This window comes from Ranitomeya imitator, chromosome 3 (assembly GCF_032444005.1).
Source record: "Ranitomeya imitator isolate aRanImi1 chromosome 3, aRanImi1.pri, whole genome shotgun sequence".
Lineage (NCBI taxonomy): Eukaryota > Metazoa > Chordata > Amphibia > Anura > Dendrobatidae > Ranitomeya > Ranitomeya imitator.
Genome location: NC_091284.1, coordinates 595,687,235 through 595,695,633, shown reverse-complemented (window position 1 = coordinate 595,695,633; position 8,399 = coordinate 595,687,235).

Genomic DNA, 8,399 nt, shown 5'->3' with positions numbered 1-8,399 from the left:
TCTGCCGAAACCATCTTAGTAAAAAAGTCCACTGCTGGACATAAATTCAACGAGGGAAATTTTTTTGTTTTGTGAAATCATTTTTGAGGGAAACCGTTAAACTCCAAAGCCGTCTCATTTTCACTTACCAGTGACTCCAAAGCCTCTAGGGCTTCAAGTTCTTCAACAGTCTCAAATGAAGATCCAGGAGGATTTTTATAATGCAGCCTTTTCAAAATAATTTTCCGAGAAAATAAATGAATATCCTTAACCGCTAGAAACGGATCTATAGAGTTTGAAGGAGAAAATGTTAAACCCTTTTCTAAAACTTCCAGTTGTGTGGAGGTCAGGATATGTAAGGATAGATTAATTACCTTGCTTCTATCTTGTTCAAAATTTCATTCTTTTCTAAACTGTTTGGACTGCTGGTGGGATTTTTTCCGGTTGTTACCATACTGAGTCACCGGCCCAGAAGCAGAGGCACTTTCCATATCACTATGTGATCCTCGTGTCTCAACTGATGATGCCAGGGAATGTACAGATTCACTTCTGACAGATAGATTTTTCCCTTTTTTATCTGGGTTCTGCCATCTATATATTTTGTTCGTCTCATAATCAGAGATATCCCTGGCAAATTTCTTCTTCTTCCCATCACTGATGTTAGATTCACACTTTTCTAGATCTTTCTCAATATCTCTCAAATATTGTTCCAAGGTTTCTATTTGTATTTCTTTTCGGATATTAGATAGGATATTATTAATTTCCTCATCCAAATTTTTGAGGCACAACTCATTATGCTCAATGATGATTTGTACAAAGGTAAATGAACATAGATCAGCTGCTTCAATCCATCTTTTGGTCAACAATTCATTGTCCAAATTAAAAGTGGGAAACAGCTGAATACGCAGTCCAGTAGGGATGATTTTTCGCTCACAATAATTTTGGAGTGATGTTTTTGTCCACCACAATTTGGTTTTTCGTAGCAACATATTTTTATATTGTCTCATCCAGTCTTTATGGGCAATAGTAGTATCATTAAAAACACCGGAAGAATTAACTTTAACCCCTTTACCCCCAAGGGTGGTTTGCACGTTAATGACCGGGCCAATTTTTACAATTCTGACCACTGTCCCTTTATGAGGTTATAACTCTGGAACGCTTCAACGGATCCCAGTGAATCTGACATTGTTTTCTCGTGACATATTGTACTTCATGACAATGGTAAAAATTCTTTGATAGTACCTGCGTTTATTTGTGAAAAAAACGGAAATTTGGTGAACATTATGAAAATTTCGCAATTTTCCAACTTTGAATTTTTTTGCAATTAAATCACAGAGATATGTCACACAAAATACTCAATAAGTAACATTTCCCACATGTCTACTTTGCATCAGCACAATTTTGGAACCAATTTTTTTTTTAGGGAGTTATAAGGGTTAAAAGTTGAGCAGCAATTTCTCATTTTTACAACACCCTTTTTTTTTAGGGACCACATCTCATTTGAAGTCATTTTGAGGGGTCTATATGATAGAAAATACCCAAGTGTGACACCATTCTAAAAACTACACCCCTCAAGGTGCTCAAAACCACATTCAAGAAGATTATTAACCCTTCTGGTGCTTCACAGGAATTTTTTGAATGTTTAAATAAAAATGAACATTTAACTTTTTTTCACAAAAAATTTAATTCAGCTCCAATTTGTTTTATTTTACCAAGGGTGACAAGAGAAACTGGACCCCAGAAGTTGTTGTACAATTTGTCCTGAGTACGCCAATACCCCACATGTGGGGGTAAACCACTGTTTGGGCGCATGGCACAGCTCGGAAACGAAGGAGCGCCATTTGACTTTTCAATGCAAAATTGACTGGAATTGAGTTGGGACGCCATGTTTCATTTGGAGAGCCCCTGATGTGCCTAAACATTGAAACCCCCCACAAGTGACACCATTTCGGAAAGTAGACCCCCTAAGGAACTTATCTAGAGGTGTGGTGAGCACTTTGACCCACCAAGTGCTTCACAGAAGTTTATAATGTAGAACCGTAAAAATAAAAAATCATATTTTTTCACAAAAATTATCTTTTCGCCCCCAATTTTTTATTTTCCCAAGGGTAAGAGAAGAAATTGGACCCCAAAAGTTGTTGTACAATTTGTCCTGAGTACGCCGATACCCCATATGTGGGGGTAAACCACTGTTTGGGCAGATGGGAGAGCTCGGAAAGGAAGGAGCGCCGTTTGACTTTTCAATGCAAAATTGACAGGAATTGAGATGAGACGCCATGTTGGGTTTGCAGACCCCCTAATGTACCTAAATAGTAGAAACCCCTCACAAGTGACACCATTTTGGAAAGTAGACCCCTTAAGGAACTTATCTAGATGTGTGGTGAGCGCTTTGACCAACCAAGGGCTTCACAGAAGTTTATAATGGAGAGCCGTAAAAATAAAACAAAAATTTTTTCCCACAAAAATTATTTTTTAGCCCCCAGTTTTGTATTTTCCCGAGGGTAACAGGAGAAATTGGACACCAAAATTTGTTGTCCAATTTGTCCTGAGTGCGCTGATACCCCATATGTGGGAGGAAACCACTGTTTGGGCGCATGGGAGGGCTCGGAAGGGAAGGAGTGCCATTTGAATGCAGACTTAGATGGAATGGTCTGCAGGTGTCACATTGCGTTTGCAGAGCCCCTAATGTACCTAAACAGTAGAAACCCCCCACAAGTGACACCATTTTGGAAACTAGACCCCCTAAGGAACTCATCTAGATGTGTTGTGAGAGCTTTGAACCCCCAAGTGTTTCACTACAGTTTGTAACGCAGAGCCGTGAAAATTAAAAAAAAAATCTTTCCCCCCAAAATTATTTTTTAGCCCCCAGTTTTGTATTTTCCCAAGGGTAACAGGAGAAATTGGACACCAACAGTTGTTGTCCTATTTGTCCTGAGTACGCTGATACCCCATATGTTGGGGTAAACCCCTGTTTGGGCACACGGGAGAGCTCGAAAGGGAAGAAGCACTGTTTTACTTTTTCAACGCAGAATTGGCTGGAATTGAAATCGGACGCCATGTCGCGTTTGGAGAGCCCCTGATGTGCCTAAACAGTGGAAACCCCCCAATTATAACTGAAACCCTAATCCAAACACACCCCTAACCCTAATTCCAACAGTAACCCTAACCACACCTCTAACCTTGACACACCCCTAACCGTAATCCCAACCCTATTCCCAACTGTAAATGTAATCTAAACCCTAACTGTAACTTTAGCCCCAACCCAAACTGTAGCCCTAACCCTAGCCCTAACCCTAACCCTAGCCCTAACCTAACCCTAGCCCTAACCCTAACCCTAACCCTAGCCCTAACCCTAGCCCTAACCCTAACCCTAACCCTATCCCTAACCCTAGCCCTAACCCTAGCCCTAGCCCTAACCCTAGCCCTAACCCTAACCCTAGCCCTAACCCTAGCCCTAACCCTAGCCCTAACCCTAACCCTAGCCCTAACCCTAGCCCTAATGGGAAAATGGAAATAAATACATTTTTTTAATTTTTCCCTAACTAAGGGGGTGATGAAGGGGAGTTTGATTTACTTTTATAGTGGGTTTTTTAGCGGATTTTTATGATTGGCAGCCGTCACACACTGAAAGACGCTTTTTATTGCAAAAAATATTTTTTGCGTTACCACATTTTGAGAGCTATAATTTTTGCATATTTTGGTCCACAGAGTCATGTGAGGTCTTGTTTTTTGCGGGACGAGTTGACGTTTTTATTGGTAACATTTTCGGGCACGTGACATTTTTTGATCGCTTTTTATTCCGATTTTTGTGAGGCAGAATGACCAAAGACCAGCTATTCATGAATTTCTTTTGGGGGAGGCGTTTATACCGTTCCGCGTTTGGTAAAATTGTTAAAGCAGTTTTTTTCTTTGGGTCAGTATGATTACAGCGACACCTCATTTATATCTTTTTTTATGTTTTGGCGCTTTTATACGATAAAAACTATTTTATAGAAAAAATAATTATTTTGGCATCGCTTTATTCTTAGGACTATAACTTTTTTATTTTTTTGCTGATGATGCTGTATGGCAGCTCGTTTTTTGCAGGACTATATGGCGCTTTCAGCAGTACCATGGTTATCTATATCTGTCCTTTTGATCGCGTGTTATTCCACTTTTTGCTCGGCGGTATGATAATAAAGCGTTGCTTTTTGCCTTGTTTTTTTCTTTTTTTCTTACGGTGTTTACTGAAGGGGTTAACTAGTGGGCCAGTTTTTTAGGTCGGGTCGTTACGGACGCGGCGATACTAAATATGTGTACTTTTATTGTTTTTTTTTATTTATTTAGATAAAGAAATATATTTATGGGAATAATGTTTTTTTATTATTATTATTATTTAGGAATATTTTTTTTAATTTTTTTTTACACATTTGGAAAAATTTTTTTTACTTTTTTACTTTGTCCCAGGGGGGGACATCACAGATCGGTGATCTGACAGTGTGCACAGCACTCTGTCAGATCACTGATCTGACTTACAGCACTGCAGGCTTCACAGTGCCTGCTCTGAGCAGGCTCTGTGAAGCCACCTCCCTCCCTGCAGGACCCGGATCCGCGGCCATCTTGGATCCGGGTCTGGAGAAGGCAGGGAGGGAGGTAAGACCCTCGCAGCAACGCGATCACATCGCGTTGCTGCGGGGGGCTCAGGGAAGCCCGCAGGGAGCCCCCTCCCTGCGCGATGCTTCCCTGCACCACCGGCACATCGCGATCATCTTTGATCGTGGTGTGCCAGGGGTTAATGTGCCGGGAGCGGTCTGTGACCGCTCCTGGCACATAGTGCCGGATGTCAGCTGCGATAGGCAGCTGACACCCGGCCGCGATCGGCCGCGCTCCCCCCGTGAGCGCCGCCGATCGCGCTGGACGTACTATCCCGTCCGTGGTCATAGGGGCCCACCCCACCTCAACGGGATAGTACGTCCGATGTCAGAAAGGGGTTAAAGATACTTGACACTTTGGTCAGCCAGGCCGTTTCCCTAGCTTTCATATCCATGATCAACAATTATTATGGACCATCTGTCATAAACAGAAATAGCGTAATTAATACAATCCAAGAAGGGGTCCCAAAAAATCATTGTGTCAACATAACTATTCAAATCCAAAGATTCAGTCTTTTACTTGTCACACAAAAGACTAAAAGCACAATGTTTGCCATAATATTAATACCATAATGTTTATTAATAATTAACAATAATGAAGCAAAAAAATATAAATAAGAAGAACAATTCTCCCATGTAACGGAACGGAATTTTACAACATGGCCACAGAACAAGGAACACCTGAATATACCATAGGCTCACTACCAAAGACAGCCTGTGTTATTTAACCCCTTCACCCCAAAGCCTGTTTTCACCTAAGTGACAGGGCCAATTTTTACAATTCTGACCATTGTCACTTTATGAGGTCATAACTCTGAAACGCTTCAACGGATCCTGGTGATTCTGACACTGTTTTCTCGTGACATATTGTACTTCATGATAGTGGTAAAACTTCTTCGATATGACTTGCATTTATTTGTGAAAAAAACAAAAATTTGTCGGAAATTATGAAAATTTAGCAATTTTCAAACTCTTAGTTTTTATGACCTTAAATTAGAGAGTTATATCACATAATATAGTTAATAAACAACATTTCCCACATGTCTGCTTTACATCAGCACAATTTTGGAAACATAACTTTTTTTTGTTAGGACGTTATAAGGGTTAAAAGTTGACCAGCGATTTCTCATTTTTGCAACAAAATTTGCAAAACCATTTTTTTACGGACCACCTCACACTTGAAGTGACTTTGAGGGGTCTATATGACAGAAAATGCCCAAAAGTGACACCATTCTAAAAACTGCACCCCTCAAGGTACTCAAAACCACATTCAAAAAGTTTATTAACCCTTCAGGTGCTTCACAGGAATTTTTTGAATGTTTAAAAAAATTGAACATTTAACTTTTTTTTCACAAAATTTTTACTTCAGGTCCAATTTGTTTCATTTTACCAAGGGTAACAGGAGAAATTGGACCACAAAATTCGTTGTACAATTTGTCCTGAGTACGCCGATACCCCATATGTGGGGGTAAACCACTGTTTGGGCACATGGCAGAGCTCGGAAGGGAAGGAGCGCCATTTGACTTTTCAATGCAAGATTTGCTGGAATTGAGATCGGAGCCCATGTCACGATTGGAGAGCCCCTGATGTGCCTAAACAGTGGAAACCCCCACAAGTGACACCATTTTGGAAAGTAGACCCCCTAAGGAACTAATCTAGATGTGTGGTGAGCACTTTAAACCTCCAAGTGCTTCACAGAAGTTTATAATGTAGAGCCGTAAAAAAAAATTTTTTATTAATTTTCACAAAAAATGATCTTTTTGCCCCAAATGTTTTATTTTCCCAAGGGTAAAAGGATAAATTGGACCCCAAAAGTTGTTGTGCAATTTGTCCTGAGTACGTCGATACTTCATATATGGGGATAAACCACTGTTTGAGCGCATGGCAGAGCTCGGAAGGGAAGGAGTGCCATTTGACTTTTCAATGCAAAATTGGCTGGAATTGAGATCGGACGCCATGTCGCATTTGGAGAGCCCCTGACGCGCCTTAACAGTGGAAACCCCCCACAAGTGACCCCATTTTGGAAAGAATACCCCCTAAGGAACTTATCTAGATGTGTGGTGAGCACTTTTAACCCCCAATTGTTTCACTAAAGTTTAGAATGTAGCATTGTGAAAATTAAAAAATCATTATTTCTTTCCACAAAATGATGTTTTAGCCCGCAATTTTTTTTTCCCAAAGGTAACAGGAGAAATTGGACCACAAATGTTATTGTCCAATTTGTCCTGAGCACGCTGATACCCCACATGTGGTGGGGAACCACCGTTTGAGTGCATGGCAGAGCTCGGAAGGGAAGGAGCACCGTTTGAAATGCAGACTTAGATGGAATGGACTGCAGGTGTCATGTTGCATTTGCAGAGCCCCTGATGTACCTAAACAGTAGAAACCCACCACAAGTGACCCCATATTGGAAACTAGACCCCCCAAGGAACTTATCTAGATGTGTTGTGAGAGCTTTGAACCAACAAGTGTTTCACTACAGTTTATAACGCAGAGCCGTGAAAATAAAAAATATTTTTTTTTCCACGAAAATGATATTTTATCCCCTATGTTTTTGTTTTCCCAAGGGTAACAGGACAAATTGGACCCCAAAAGTTGTTGTCCAACTTGTCCTGAGAACGCTGATACCCCATATGTTGGGGGGAACCACTGTTTGGGTGCACGGCAGAGCTCGGAAGGGAAGGAGCGCCATTTGAAATGCAGACTTAGATGGATTGGTCTGCAGGCGTCATGTTGCATTTGCAGAGCCCCTGATGTACCTAAACAGTAGAAACCCCCCACAAGTGACCCCATATTGGAAACTAGACCCCCAAAGGAACTTATCTAGATGTGTTGTGAGAGCTTTGAACCAACAAGTGTTTCACTACAGTTTATAACGCAGAGCTGTGAAAATAAAAAAAAAATTTTTTTCCACGAAAATGATATTTTATCCCCTATGTTTTTATTTTCCCAAGGGTAACAGGACAAATTGGACCCCAAAAGTTGTTGTCCAATTTGTCCTGAGAACGCTGATACCCCATATGTTGGGGGGAACCACTGTTTGGGCACACAGGAGAACTCGGAAGGGAAGGAGCCCTGTTTTACTTTTTCAAAGCAGAATTGGCTGGAATTGAGATCGGACGCCATGTCGCGTTTGGAGAGCCCCTGATGTGCCTAAACAGTGGAAACCCCCAATTATAACTGAAACCCTAACCCCAACCCTAACCCTAGCCCTAACCCTAACCCTAGCCCTAACCCTAGCCCTAACCCTAGCCCTAACCCTAGCCCTAGCCCTAACCCTAGACCTAACCCTAGCACTAATGGGAAAATGGAAATAAATACATTTTTTTACATTTTATTATTTTTCCCTAACTAAGGGGGTGATGAAGGGGGGTTTGATTTACTTTTATAGCATTTTTTTGGCGGATTTTTATGATTGGCAGCTGTCACACACTAAAAGACGCTTTTTATTGCAAAAATAGTTTTTGCATCACCACATTTTGAGAGCTATAATTTATCCATATTTTGACCCACAGAGTCATATGAGGTCTTGTTTTTTGCGGGATGAGTTGACGTTTTTATTGGTAACATTTTCGGGCAGATGACATTTTTTGATCGCTTTTTATTCCGATTTTTGGGAGGCGGAATGAACAAAAACCAACAATTCCTGAATTTCTTTTAGGGGGGGCGTTTATACCGTTCCACGTGTGGTAAAATGGATAAAGCAGTTTTATTCTTCGGGACAGTACGATTACAGCGATACCTCATTTATGTAATTTTTTTTATGTTTTGGCGCTTTTACACAATAAA